This window comes from Culex pipiens, chromosome 1, assembly GCF_016801865.2.
Source record: "Culex pipiens pallens isolate TS chromosome 1, TS_CPP_V2, whole genome shotgun sequence".
In the NCBI taxonomy this organism is placed as follows: Eukaryota; Metazoa; Arthropoda; class Insecta; order Diptera; family Culicidae; genus Culex; species Culex pipiens.
The window spans coordinates 69,400,304-69,415,470 of NC_068937.1; the positions used below are offsets into that span (position 1 = coordinate 69,400,304).

The 15,167-nt window shown below is 36.6% G+C and overlaps 2 long non-coding RNA genes across 2 annotated transcripts; both read right to left on the minus strand.

The window, feature by feature from the left end:
• Positions 1-157: 157 nt before the first annotated feature.
• Positions 158-4,744, minus strand: LOC120426962 (uncharacterized). The gene is made up of 2 exons (XR_008212588.1): positions 3,671-4,744; positions 158-448 (listed from the first exon to the last, which is right to left on the minus strand). It is a non-coding gene; the product is annotated as an uncharacterized LOC120426962 (long non-coding RNA).
• Positions 4,745-7,275: 2,531 nt separating this feature from the next.
• LOC128093560 (uncharacterized) lies at positions 7,276-14,925 on the minus strand. Its single transcript, XR_008212587.1, has 3 exons — positions 14,566-14,925; positions 13,350-14,117; positions 7,276-13,277 (listed from the first exon to the last, which is right to left on the minus strand). It is a non-coding gene; the product is annotated as an uncharacterized LOC128093560 (long non-coding RNA).
• Between the last annotated feature and the right edge of the window lie 242 nt (positions 14,926-15,167).

The following is a 15,167-nucleotide window of genomic DNA, read 5'->3' on the forward strand; positions in this document are numbered from 1 at the left end:
TGACCATAGAAAACATCATATATTTATAATAAAAACAGTAACCATTACAATGGATTGCACAGTCAATTTATAGTTCTTCATAGTTTTTTCCATACTAGATAGTACGGTTTAAACTATATTCGTACATTGAAATAAATAATAACTACAGTATGATTCATTGTATTTTCATTGTATTTATTTTTTTCTCGCCACTAAATTGTACTGTAAAACATATATTTATACATTGAAATTAATGGTCAATACGGTAAGTTTTATTGTATTTTTATCGTTTTCTTTAATTTCACTTAATTTAGCACTTTTTTCCGTGTCGTTTTCTTTTGTTATTCCGCTTCAATCCGCACTGTTTGAAATTATTCGGAATGTCCGTAGCCGGTGCCGGATCAACTGCTTCGTAATTGGGATAGACATTCGCGTAATCTAGAAGCACAATCCTTAGTGAAATTAGCCCCTGTAGAAGAGAAAAACACTGAATTAGACATAAGGAAAATTTACATATGTTTGGCATGTTAAGGATCCGGTTCATTTTCTATTAAATTAGCTGTTCTTAAATTCTGAAATTTAGAAATTCCTTAATTCCTAAATTCCCAAATTCCTAAATTCCAAAATACCGAAATTCCTAATTTCCTAAATTCCTAATTTCCTAAATTCCTAAATTCTTAACTTCATAATTTCCTAATTTCCTTAACTCCTATATACTTAAATTCCTAATTCCCTAAAAACATAAATTCCTAAATTCCCGAATTCCTATATTGCTGAATTCCCAAATTCACAAATCCCTTAATTCCTAAATTCCTAAATCATGAAATTTTGAAATTCTTAAATTCCTAAATTCCCAAATTCCAAAATTCCTAATTTCTTAAATTCCTAAATTCCTAACTTCATAATTTCCTAATTTCCTTAACTCCTATATTCTTAAATTCCTAATACCCTAAATTCATAAATTCCTTAATTCCAGAATTCCTAAAATCCTATATTCCCGAATTCCCAAATTCACAAATCCCTAAATTCCAAATTTCCTAAATTCCTGAATTTTTAAATTCCTTTATTCCTAAATTCCTAATTTCATAAGTTCATAATTTTATAATTTCCTATATACCTGAATTCCTAAGGAATTAAGGAATCTAAATTCCAAAATTGAAAAAAACCTAAAAAATTCTAATTTCCTAGATTCTTAAATTCCATAATATCTCAATTCCTAAACTACTAAATTCCTAAATTCCTTACTTCATAATTCCATAAATTCCTATAATCCTAAATTCCTTAAATTCCTAAATTCATACATTTCTAAATTCCTGAATTCCTAAATTCACAAATTCACAAATTCCCAAATTCCTAAGTTCCAAAATTTCCAAAATCCAAAATTCTTAAATTCCTAAATTCCAAAATTGCAAAATTCCAAAATTCCAAAATTCCTTAATTCTAAAATTCAAAAATTCCATAATTCCTAAATTCTTAAATTTCTAAATTCCAAAATTCCTAAATTCCAAAATTCAAAAATTCCAATACTCCAAAATTCCATAATTCCTAAATTCTTAAATTTCTAAATTTCTAAATTTCTAAATTTCTAAATTTCTAAATTTCTTAATTTCTGAATTTCTAAATTTGAAAATTCCTAAATTTCTAAATTTCTAAATTTTTAAATTTTTAAATTTTTAAATTTTTAAATTTTTAAATTTTAAAATTTTTAAATTTTTAAATTTTTAAATTTCTAAATTTCTAAATTTCTAAATTTCTAAATTTCTAAATTTCTAAATTTCTAAATTTCTAAATTTCTAAATTTCTAAATTTCTAAATTTCTAAATTTCTAAATTTCTAAATTTCTAATTTTCTAAATCTCTAAATTTCTAAATTTCTAAATTTCTAAATTTCTAAATTTCTAAATTTCTAAATTTCTAAATTTCTAAATTTCTAAATTTCTAAATTTCTAAATTTCTAAATTTCTAAACTTCTAAATTTCTAAATTTCTAAATTTCTAAATTTCTAAATTTCTAAATTTCTAAATTTCTAAATTTCTAAATTTCTAAATTTCTAAATTTCTAAATTTCTAAATTTCTAAATTTCTAAATTTCTAAATTTCTAAATTTCTAAATTTCTAAATTTCTAAATTTCTAAATTTCTAAATTTCTAAATTTCTAAATTTCTAAATTTCTAAATTTCTAAATTTCTAAATTTCTAAATTACTAAATTTCTAAATTTCTAAATTTCTAAATTTCTAAATTTCTAAATTTCTAAATTTCTAAATTTCTAAATTTCTAAATTTCTAAATTTCTAAATTTCTAAATTTCTAAATTTCTAAATTTCTAAATTTCTAAATTTCTAAATTTCTAAATTTCTAAATTTCTAAATTTCTAAATTTCTAAATTTCTAAATTTCTAAATTTCTAAATTTCTAAATTTCTAAATTTCTAAATTTCTAAATTTCTAAATTTCTAAATTTTCTAAATTTCTAAATTTCTAAATTTCTAAATTTCTAAATTTCTAAATTTCTAAATTTCTAAATTTCTAAATTTCTAAATTTCTAAATTTCTAAATTTCTAAATTTCTAAATTTCTAAATTTCTAAATTTCTAAATTTCTAAATTTCTAAATTTCTAAATTTCTAAATTTCTAAATTTCTAAATTTCTAAATTTCTAAATTTCTAAATTTCTAAATTTCTAAATTTCTAAATTTCTAAATTTCTAAATTTCTAAATTTCTAAATTTCTAAATTTCTAAATTTCTAAATTTCTAAATTTCTAAATTTCTAAATTTCTAAATTTCTAAATTTCTAAATTTCTTCATTTCTAAATTTCTTAATTTCTAAATTTCTTGATTTCTTAATTTCTAAATTTCTTAATTTCTAAATTTCTAAATTTCAAAATTTCTAAATTTCTTAATTTCAAAATTTTTAAATTCCTAAATTTCTTAATTTCAAATTTTTTTAATTCCTAAATTCCTAAAATCCTAAATTGCTAAAATCCAAAAAATCAATCAGAATTTTAGCAAAAAAAATATAAAAAAATACCAAAAACATTCCATTTTTTCGTACTCGATTATCCGATAACTCGACTATTTCGGTTTATTTTGATTAATATCGAAAAATCAATCATCCGAAGGTTCAGATTACCGAAGAAGGAAAAATTCTACTTTTATTTTGGACTGAAATTATAGTTCACTCATACAAAATAAGTTGATTCGATCTGTTGGTTTTCCATTTTAGGTTACACAATTTTGTAATTTTAAAATTTTAGAATTTTTTTAAACTCAAATTTTCTGATTTTCTTAATTTAAATTATTTGAAATAAATTGTAGAATTCTTAAACATTTGAATCCTAGAAAATCTCTTTAAAAAAATATGATTTTTCTCTATGGTTTCCAATATTCTTAACAATAAGCAAAATCCTGCTTTTTGATTTTCGTCCTTTCAAGATTCAGCGTTTTGAGATTCGGTTTGATGAGCAGCTCTAGATTATCAATATTTTTACATTAAATACAACTTTATTTGTAATTTTCAGTTGCATTGAAATGTGCAAATCCAAATTATTTGATTCACTCATCAAAACAAATTGCACCGCGTGAAACGCTACATTCCGTTTCTGTTACTTTTCAGCTGCGTACCGCTAAAAAAAATCGTGACCTTCTCCTTGACGTTTGAAAGTTTTCCGAGCTGCGCAGCCCCAACACAGAACTCACCTAACGATTTTAGCCTCCAGGCGAGACGAGCTCACCATCCGGAACAAACACGGCCGAAAGTGACCGCAGCAGGCGCCGGGTCCGCTCCCAATCGAACGCATCCGTTGGGTTGTGTCCCGTTAGCGAACCCGGTGGGAGAAGTCCCTGTGAAAAGAGAAACAGTTTGTTTAGATCAAATGTTGCTGCAGTAGGCCACGAAAGATGTCTGCTGCTGCTGCGGAGATTTCGCACCGTGGCTCTCCCCTCCCACAACAAATCAGAAGAAAGTTTTCCAAGCAAAATTCCACCACAGCTGAAATACTCACCCAAAATGGTTGACAATTTCAAATTTGCTTTTCCGGATCGGTGACTCGGCAGATTTTTTCTGCCGGAAACGTGTGGAAGAAGTCCTTGTAAAGTAAAAAAAAAAACAAACACTGTGATTAAGCAATCTGCCCAAGCAGGCAATAGATAGTGCCGCTGCTGTTTTGTTTGGAATTCCCCTCCACCCTCACGAAACTCAAAATACTCACCCAAAGTTCCGCCATCCCGGAGCCGCTCCAATTCGAACTTCGAACATCCGTCCAACCAACACTAGGATCGCGTTCGGCAACTTGATTGCCAATCGCCGGATGTGGCCAATTGGCTTAAACGACCGCCTCAACGCGAAAAATCCGGGTTTCCCCTAAAACTTCAACAAACACCGTCACCACGAACAGGATCAGACACGCGCGAGTAAAAAAAGTGACAGCTCGCTCGAACCATGGTGCGTTCGTTTCAGGAGCGTCGCACGGGTCCAGTGTAACTTGGTGTAACGGTGCGTTCGTTGCATGAGCGTCGGCTGAACAGGTTCAGTGTAAAGTTGGGTTTGTTAATTGATATTGGAATGTTTAAATGTTTAAATGTTTAAATGTTTAAATGTTTAAATGTTTAAATGTTTAAATGTTTAAATGTTTAAATGTTTAAATGTTTAAATGTTTAAATGTTTAAATGTTTAAATGTTTAAATGTTTAAATGTTTAAATGTTTAAATGTTTAAATGTTTAAATGTTTAAATGTTTAAATGTTTAAATGTTGAAATGTTTAAATGTTTAAATGTTTAAATGTTTAATTGTTGAAATGTAATATTTAAATATTTAATTTTTTTAATATTTTAATATTTGAATATATTAATATTTAAATATTTTAATATTTTAATATTTTAATATTTTAATTTTTTAATATTTTAATATTTTAATATTTTAATATTTTAATATTTTAATATTTTAATATTTTAATATTTTAATATTTTAAAATTTTAATATTTTAATATTTTAATATTTTATTATTTTAATATTTTAATATTTTAATATTTTAATATTTTAATATTTTAATATTTTAATATTTTAATATTTTAATATTTTAATATTTTAATATTTTAATATTTTAATATTTTAATATTTTAATATTTTAATATTTTAATATTTTAATATTTTAATATTTTAATATTTTAATATTTTAATATTTTAATATTTTAATATTTTAATATTTTAATATTTTAATATTTTAATATTTTAATATTTTAATATTTTAATATTTTAATATTTTAATACTTTAATATTTTTATATTTTTTATATTTTAATATTTTAATATTTTAATATTTTAATATTTAAATATTTAAATATTTTAATATTTTAATATTTTAATATTTTAATACTTTGATATTTTAATATTTTAATATTTTAGTATTTTAATATTTTAATAAATTAATATTTTAATATTTTAATATTTTGATATTTTAATGTTTTAATATTTTTATATTTTCAATACTTTTATTACATGATTCGCATTATTTAAAAAAATCGTTCAAAAAAAGTTCACACTATGCAACTATAACATTACAATGAAACTTACTGTAACAAAAAATTGGAAAAAAATGCGTTATGAGATTTCCAATAACAAAACCATAATATTTGCTGTATTCATGAAATGTACAGTAGTTTTATTGTTTCAATTTATAACATTTCCAATAACAAAACTATGAAATTTGCTGTAACCATGAAATCTACGATAACTTTATCGTCATTCCAATGAAGTTAAAAAAAATCAACCATAAACTTACCATAAATATTATAATATCTATTGTAACTTCATGGTTTTGCCAATACAAATCATCATATAATTTTATTCGGGAGCGCTTCCGCCTCGTAAGCGGCAGAGCGGGGTTCAAATCCTAGCTCGAACCAACACAACTGGTGATATTGCTGGATTCGATTGCTTAGTAAAGGGAAGGTAATGTATCATCACAGGTTGGACCCTATCACGCAACTTTAGGGAAGGCGACCTATGGAATGTTGACATTAACCTTAACATGTTACTATTTTGTCAAGAAAAAGAAATTGAATCCGCTTTGTAAATGCGTAACGTGATTTTCGAATGATCCCACTTTGTTTACATCTACAAAGTATAAGGCTGTTCAAGCACAAGTATGAATTATTTCTTACTGCTAAATTAGCTGTTTTTTATTCAGTGGTGTGTTTTATTTTGTCTAGTTTTTGACATTTTTGCTGAAAAATTGTGTATGTTTTCATGCTTCGATTGTTTAGAAGTGGTTTTTCTTTTTACGGGTGACGAAGAACTGCGGCAAGAGTGTCATCCTGCGATGTCGCAGATAAATTCCCTGACTGAAGCTGATCCAACAAACATAGAAGATTTTCACTGAACCAGCACATTTTCAAACGGAATCAAACAATTAAGCCAGCTTCTAGTTGAATACAACCGCAACGACTCCATAAACAACTTCCATTCATAATTTAAAAAAATGAAGATATCTTGACTTCAGCTTCAGGTCCTCAAAGCCACAATTTTTCATGATCGATAACAATACTCTCTACTTTTGGCGAACAGTAAATTGGTTCCACATTGACAGTTCAAAATTGAGGCCGTTTTGCAAACCACGATTCAGCACCCAGGTTAAATTTCTGGAGTCCGGGAGCGAATGACCCATAGGGTTAAAGTTCCCCTAATAAAATCAACAACAACAACAACAATCTCTGGAGTCGGATAGTTTTTGATCCAATTTTTACTCCCGACTTAACAGACTCCACCTTTGTTGCTTTTTTGTAATGCAACGGAGAGGACAACCATGGGTGGTCTCTCATGCTCATGCTCATGCTCCACCTTTGTTGCTTTTTTGTAATATCCCAAGTAACATTTTAAACCAACTACACAGTAAAAAATCCGATGGTAAAATCGAATTCAATAGCATGCACATCACCTTCGTCAAAACAAACCTCATGTACAATTTTTGTAAACACAAAAAAAAGATGCAACAGACGGGATTCAAATCCAGCACCAAAAGTAAGGACTGGCGCCTTAGCCAACTCGGCCATCAGACCGAAGAATGGAAAGGATAAACGCATATATGAGATTGACATTGGTCTTGTAGGTTTCCCATACTGATGGGCTACATATGTATTTCAGGGTGTAATATTACAGAAAATTTCATTAATTTTCAATCAAATGATTTATGATCGAATACTGTTATCTGAAAAAAATGTCGATCCGTTACATTTAATTCACACCACCTGCTCTTTACGCCCAGAAAAACTGGCAGGGTTGCAAGCCAAAAACATACGTTGCCAGTGCCGATTTATTTTGCATCGACCAATCTATTTCTCTTGACAATCAGTACTGCTACCTCCTGAAATCAAAGATTGACCCATCGAAAAAAAACGAAGTTGACTTTATAGCTGTCGGCTACTTCCCGAACTAGGACCACCATTGAGTACATTCATATATATTTTATCACAGACTTTAATCTGGAACATTAAAAAATCTCAACAATTTCATGCCAATTTTGCCGTAGGCCAAAAATAACACTACTTTTAAGCTTTAGATCATGCGGATGTTTTGTTAAAGTTATCTCTTTTTTAACCTTTTAAGATCAATGTAATCAGACCGTGACTAGGAACTATCCATAAATCACGTGGACACTTTTTTGAAAATCGTATTCCCCTCGAAGACAGCTGTCTTGTATGGATCGTGGACAATTGCCCAACCACCGCCCAACCACCCCTTCCCAATAGTGTCCACGTGGTTTATGAATGCCTCCCTACCTACATTTGCTATATGTTGCAGTTGCATTTACACACCCAACAAGATAATTGTAGTATATTTAGAATCTTCACTTTCCTTTTCGGTACTCGATTTGTACAATTGTTACTTTTTATATGACACTATTTACAACAACAAAAAAAAAACGATTTATATACATATTTGTTAAAACTGCATGTTTATATGATCTTGTAATCACATTTGTAATGAGAACAATAAATCGCATTCAAGCATTACACGGTTTTTGGTTTTGTTTTTTTTACAGATTGTGTGAAAGGCCTTTTTCGGGATAAATTCAGAACTATACACTGAAATAAAAAAAAAGTACCAAATTCCTTAATTCTAGGAATTTTGCCTTTATTTTGTATTAGGAAATCCAAAAAACCCTATTACTAAATTAGGAAAGGAGCCAAAATTCTTAGAATTTAGGTATTTGGTACTTTTTTTATTTCAGTGTAGGATAAAATATGTTTCATAATTTATTTGCATAACAGCATAACATATGTAAATGTATTGGTATTATTTTTTCAAAGTCTAAAATACACAATGATTGTTATAAAAAAAAAACAAATTATTCGCTCTACAGCATCGCCTTGGCGTTCTCGATTGCGAGATTCCTACTCGAAACTACCCAGTCAAATCAATCCGAATTCTGAAACGGAATCTAATTAGAATCTTACACAAATTCCGTTTCAAACGCAACAACCGGTTCGAACACGGAACCGGTTGTTGCGTTTGAAACGGAATTTGTATACGATTCTAATTAGATTCCGTTAGAGCGTCCAATTTCCCGTCCCGGCAAAAAAAATCCCGGGAATTCCCGGGATTTCCCGAAAAATAATATTTCCCGTTTCCCGGGAAATTTTTTAATTTCCCGGGAATTCCCGAAATTCTTGCGGAAGTATACATTTTCCTTACTTTTTGGTCCTAATTTTTTTTTAATTTGGAAAAATATTGATGAGAGAACCTAACTTAATTTTATTCATTTTAATCTACTGTGCATATTGAACTTATAAGAAAAACGGGGTATAATTGATAGGATTTCATTCTGATTTTATATTTTTTTTCCAACTGGTAAGGTTTGTCTCAAGATTATTATTTTGTAAAACATGTACTGGGGTAGGCCACACTAAAGTGTTACGGCGGAAGGGCGACCGACGCCAAGGGCAATTCAGTGAGAAACTCTGGGAGTAACTCCGAGTTTCTCCCGTTACTCAGCTTACTCCCGAGAATTTTCAGTTCCCACCAAATTATCGATACCTTGGTTTATGAAACTATGACAACGTTGTTGTTGTTTGTTTATGTTTTTCCGACTCTGTGATATTCAGTTCAGGTGCTGTAGTTTTTGCGTCTCCCAAACAAATTTGTGGCCACCGGTGGGCGTTCCGGCACCGTGTTCTTTTGACTCATGCAGCGGCCTGTGCTAAATCTGAGTTCACAGCGTGTGGAGCTGAAGCCGATTGTCGATGCCAAATGTAAGGACTCACGGGCCATCGAGAGGAGCAGTAACTTCCAACGACGAAATCGGGCAAATGTTTGCTTTGCGCGCCGATGGTAACCGGAAGTAAAAAGCAATGGACGGAAAAAGCGCGAACATATTCTGCCGGAAAGGAATTGCCGTATCATTTAGTATTTGGGGTGAATTCACTTGAATTGGTCATTTCATTACTGAAAAATTATTTCTAGTTCGGCCGTCTACTTTGCGCACAACAAATTCAAGCTTGCTCTCCGGAACATTGCCCTGATTAGAAGCAACACTATCGGAATCCGTTATCCGATTGGTTCGAGCTCCCTGTAACGCTGTTTTAGTTCACCGGAAGGTGCTGGAGAATGTCATCGAAAAAATCAGCCAACCGCACGAGGACTTGAGTTGTACTTCCGAAGGATTTACAAGCTACTGAGCGAAGAGCGAAGATGAGAAGATGAGGATTGCAACCAGCGAAGATCTTTCATATGATAAACATGTACAGAAATCCAATAAAAATATATTTATAAATTTTGCTGTTTTCAAACATATATAAAAAGCTAGGAGTGCCGATGATTCAGGTTTGTTGCAGGTTTGGCAATCTGCTTAGACAGGACTTCGCTACATTTGCGCTGTGTCGTACCAGTTGTCTCGATCGTTGCTGTCGCGGTCATTCTGGAAGTTCAGATTTTCAGACACTCTTCCTTCAGTACACAGAAACGACGTCTTTTCGGGCAGTGACCGTCGAACTTGACCCTAGCACGCTTCTGCCATCTTGTCTAGGCGAACTTTCGTTGGTCAGGTAGATGCGGTTAACCGGCTACTTCTGAAGGGCCAACCTGACAACGGAACATCGCTACGAGACGAGCTTTTTCCAACGGTGCACTTAAATAGTCAGTCTCCACAAAACGCGAGGAACCATTTTGGCTCGGAAAGTCCTTTTTCTTGCCATGTTTGGCAGTCGAAATGCAATGAGCGGACAGATCCTCTAAAAAGTCATATTCCAAACAAACAACCTCCCTGACAATCCTAGCAACGGCAACGGCCTCTTGTTATTTATTTCAAACACAAGGTTCAAATATGTAGGTGGAAATGCTGAGAAACAAACCGGAGTCACTCGGAGGAACATTGAGAAACTCTCGTTACTCTTGGCAAAATTTAGGAACTCTTTTGCTCACTGAAATGCCCTTGACCGACGCGGTCAATAAAACGCGATTTAGATTTACTTAATATAAAGCGCGTGTTTTTACTTCGGTAACTTTTCAAGAAGTGAGGCGGAGTTAAGCTTCCCTCCAAACAGCGTTTGACAGCTAGCGCGTGCACTGGCGGCGCACTAAAGTGGGGGCACACGGGTTGCAAGGGGTTGCACCAAGGGGGTTGACACTCGATCATTCTGGAATAATTCCAGGATCATTCCGGAATAATTGGAATGATGAGGATGATTGTTCTATTTCATGAGTATTTCCACATAAGCGTGTAAACGTCAAAACATCGGCAACATAAACAACAAGTTTTTTTTGCGTGGTTGCTTTTTTGTTTCCAAAAGCAAGTCACGGTTTTGAAATTTGAAACCGGTTCCGTCAGAGGTGTTCGGCGCCCAGCAGGTTCCGGAGCTAATCCTGCTAGAAAAAGAGACCAAATCACTGCAGGGACGGTCCGTCCCGGACGGAAGAAGTTGTGTTTCCTACTACTGAAAACTGGTCGCCTCCCAACGTGCACCACGCACCTGGAAGTGGACCTCGTGGAATTTGCCAGTGGAAGAGGTCGTGTTAACCAACAAGCCCCTATCGCAGTCATCAACTCCATCACGAAGATCTTCTCCACCATTAGACGGTCTCGGCGGAGGACTGTCTCGTGGTGAACTAATCCGTCAAGGATGGCAGTGTCACCGGCAAAGATTTGATCGCGTTTACTGTTAAACTGACGATGCATTCTCGGGCGCGGAATCCAATCGAGACGCATGATGCGCGGGACATGATTCCAACCGAGCTGGTCAAGTGTGTCTAAGTTTACTAAGTTACTAAGTATACTTGAGTGCACTGAGCGTGTCGAAGGCGGTTTCGATCCGGGAGATAGGGCGGAGAGCATCGGCAAGTTGGTCACGGTTCGAAGAATTGTTACCTGTTGCAACGAGGAGTAGCACATGATGACGGTGGCCACGTGTGACCGTTATGATTCCCAGACGTAGCAACCGGTGAGCTGGAAGAACTTCATGCATCATGCCAAATATCGATTTAAGTCAATGAATTGCCGGGTGAACAAATCCGGTGGCCGTTTGTATTTGCAGACGCGTGATTCCAAGTTTATAAAGTTAAAGGAGAATAAGATGCAGGAGCACAGCCATCAGGCTCCCGTGGGACACATTCCGTCCGAGGTTGGCAAGACGAGCAACAAGCTGACTCCGGACGAGCTGACCGAATTGATCAAGGATGAATTTTACACGGGAGCAGTTTGGCGCCGGATATTTAAGGCCATTTGGACGTGAAGAAGGCTCCTGCTGTTGCTAGTGGTTGGTGGAGTCAATCACAGCCCGAGTGACTTGAAAATTCGTAGCAACATCAACATCTGCCTGATGGGAGATCCCGGTTGCGATGTTGGGCTACATCGATCGATTGTCGGTGCGTGATCAGTACCCAATGAGCCCGTGGTTCTTCCAAAGTTGGTTTGACTGCCGCCGTCTCGAAGGATCCGCTTACCGGCATTCAGGACATTTGCTGCATCGACGAGTTCGTCACGGTGGCCGATACCGATCGAAGCCACCCACGAGGTCATGGAACGTCAAAAGATTTCTATCGCCACGGCAGGCGTCATTTCTTGTCTAGACGCTTGTGTGTAGATTCCTGCCACTCCCCATCCACCGTACGGCCTTTGGAACCTACGTCGTACCAACGAGCAGAACATCCAACTGCCAGCCGCTCTGCTTTCCCGTTTCGACCATCTCTGGCTCATTCAAGACAAACCGGACCGTGACAACGATCTTCGTCTGGCCAAACACATCATCTTCGTCCACAGCCACGGAAAGCAGCCGCCATCGCACATCAAAACTCTAGACATGTCGTTGATCCGACGGTACATCACACTGTGCAAGAGCAAAATGCCTGTCATTACGACGGAACTGTCCGAGTGCATCGTCAACGCGTACGTCAAAATGCCCCGCGATGCACACAGCAACCACGACTCGACCCGAAACTTGCTGGGAATTTTGCACCGCTCTTTCCGCCCTTTCCCTACCCCGTCTGGCCGACGAAGTCTTCAAAGATGACGTGCAGAAGGCCCTCCGTCTACTGAAAATGTCCAAGGATTCGCTGAACCAAACCGACCAGAAGACCACTTAGTAAGTAACTTTATAAATGACAACCGTATCAACATTTTTTTTTCTATTCTCAGCCCCCAAAACAAGATCTTCGCGCTGGTGCGGGAGTTGGCCGGGGCGAGCAAGACGGCCAAGATCTTGGACGCGATGGAGCGCAGCGCGATCATTTTCTTATTACTCATCTTATAAATTTGCAATAAATTTGATTTTTGAAGCAATAAATGTATACTTTGAATAAATGTTATTTTATTTGTCAACCCTCTAACATCCAAAGCTGTTGGTGAGCTTAAACATAGAAAATAGTTCAATTTAGGTACAATAAACTAAAGAAATATAAACATCTGTGTAAAAATGAATTCGAGGATTCACAAACTTCTGATCTTGATCTGTTTCCGCGATGTGACCTACGACAGCTCCTGCTCGCATTATGAAAGGTACTTTTTAAACGTCTGGTACTCCCTTGGATGTCAATTTCGTTCACGTGAATGTTAGCGGATGCATTTGCTGACCGGCGAAAGCTTCGTGGAATCAGTGGCATCACAACCTGGAAGGACCGGTGCTGAATCCTGCAGTCATAAACGAGTTCCTGCCTGATTCCTGGATCGCGGGGATGATGATCGACAGTTCAGCGGCTGGGGGCTGCACGCGATAGAACACACAGATGGAACGAGGCTATCAGAGAAACCGAAGTCCATCTTTGGGGGTCCATCCCTCGAATGTCGTTGGTTAGGTGTTTCTCGCTTAAGCACTACTCACTGTAAGGAAAGTACACAAATTTCAACTATAATCCAGCCAACCTACATTTGCTGCAGCCTTCCGATTCTTACCAGGTTCACCCCGCCCCCTGCAGTAGAACGTCATCTTCACCGTTTTCAGCGAGACCTCCCCACCAGAACCAGCAGACGCATCTCTCCGGTCACCGCTCCGATGTCCCGAAACACGACCACTACGTGTCGAAGGAGGTCCTCGTCGGACCGTTTCACCAAGAGACGACGTCGGACATTGTTCTTCACATTAGCGCATTTTTACAATTCTCAATACTTTTTGGGTTCAGGCCGGCAAGCCTGGAAATGTTGGGAGCGTCTAGACATTTTCCAAATGCGCCAAGTCTGATACACCGAGGATGTAAGTTGTCCCGTGTAGGCGTGTATCCCGTGGGGCTCCCGGTTCGCAGTTCTTGAGGTCAGCTCACGTGTTTCGTCCATTCGCGTTCCGTCGCGTGCTCGGATCGTAGAACACTCAGCATCGCCGGTTGTCGTCCGGCAGTTTAAATTTTTGTCCTGCAGTTCGACGGTTTTGATCGGCGTCTTAAACTGAGCTTTGCGGCCTTTCTCGGGTCTTCCACTGGCTTAGATATTTCGGTCGGTTCTTGCCCGTGTTTACCTTCTCGTGTGTAAGCTGGTACGACGGCCAGTTTGCTGCCGGGGTGTCTTGGGACGATGCACGACAGGGCGCTGTTAGGACCCTTCCTGGTTTCCTGGGAGGCCTGCTGCATGGTGGGTTCTCCGTCAGAAGAGCCATCTTGTTGGCGAGGCGGATTGTTGTTCCTTCGACAAAGGAGATGGCGGACGTGCCGGAGATGTTTTGTTCAAGTCCTGAAAGAGAAATCGTAGTTAAGCATATAGATCAGGACCACCAGCGTGTTGGCATCGATTGTCGTGGGAACATGGAGTTGCGGGACAGACGCAGAGTATGCGAACAATGGAACATGACCGTAGTGCGGATCTTGCGCAGCGCAGTTCCAAACGGTCCTTTGACCACATTGGTCTTGGTACGGTACAGTTCAGAGCGGCGGCAAGACCCTTAGCAACACCCATCTGCATCTTAGAATTGATGACCTCCTTGTCACCCTTGGTGGCGGTGACCCTCCCTTCTTCTTGGCAGTAGCAGTCCCAGTGGCACCGGGTTTGGTTTCTTGGCGCCGACCGCAGTCTTTTTGGTCTGGGCTCGGCATCAGCAGCCTTTTCCGCCTCTCCCTTCTTGGCCAGTTCGGTCTTGGGGCAGCGGTCAGATTCTTCTTGCCTCTCGCAGCAGCCTTCCTACCTTCCTAGGTCCGCTAGCAGCCGAGCATGAGCAGCACCTCCCTGCTCATCAGCACCACCGAGCACGGGATTCTGACATTTTCCGGTTCCGGGTTGGCTACTTCGGTCAGTTGAAGATTCCGGCGGGATTTTACCTCGAAGTTTTGCGGACAATTAAATTTTTCAGCGACACACGATTTGATTTAAGAAGCATGTTTACGTTTTGTCGCAGTTTGACAGAAGAGAAGCGCTAACACGCAAAAATTAAATTAAGAATAATTTTGGAAAAAAGGAATCATTCCTCCATCATTCTGGAATAATTCTGGAATGAACGGAATGATTCGAATGAAAATATTCGATGTGTCAACCCCCTTGGGTTGCACACTCAATACGCCCGCTCAAACACAGCAATCCGGTACATCAACACTGGTCAGAATCCTCCGTTTCTCACGGTCCGGTCGCTCCCGTAGCTCGTCCAGCAATTCAAGCGTATAGTCAACGTAGGACAGAGCACTCGAAGCAGAATGACCGTACCCCACCTCGTAGTCTTTGTGCCACGCTGGAGGATTTCGATTCCGGTCCGGTCTGGCGGCTGGAGCAGGAGCGCCGTCGATCGGCACAGGT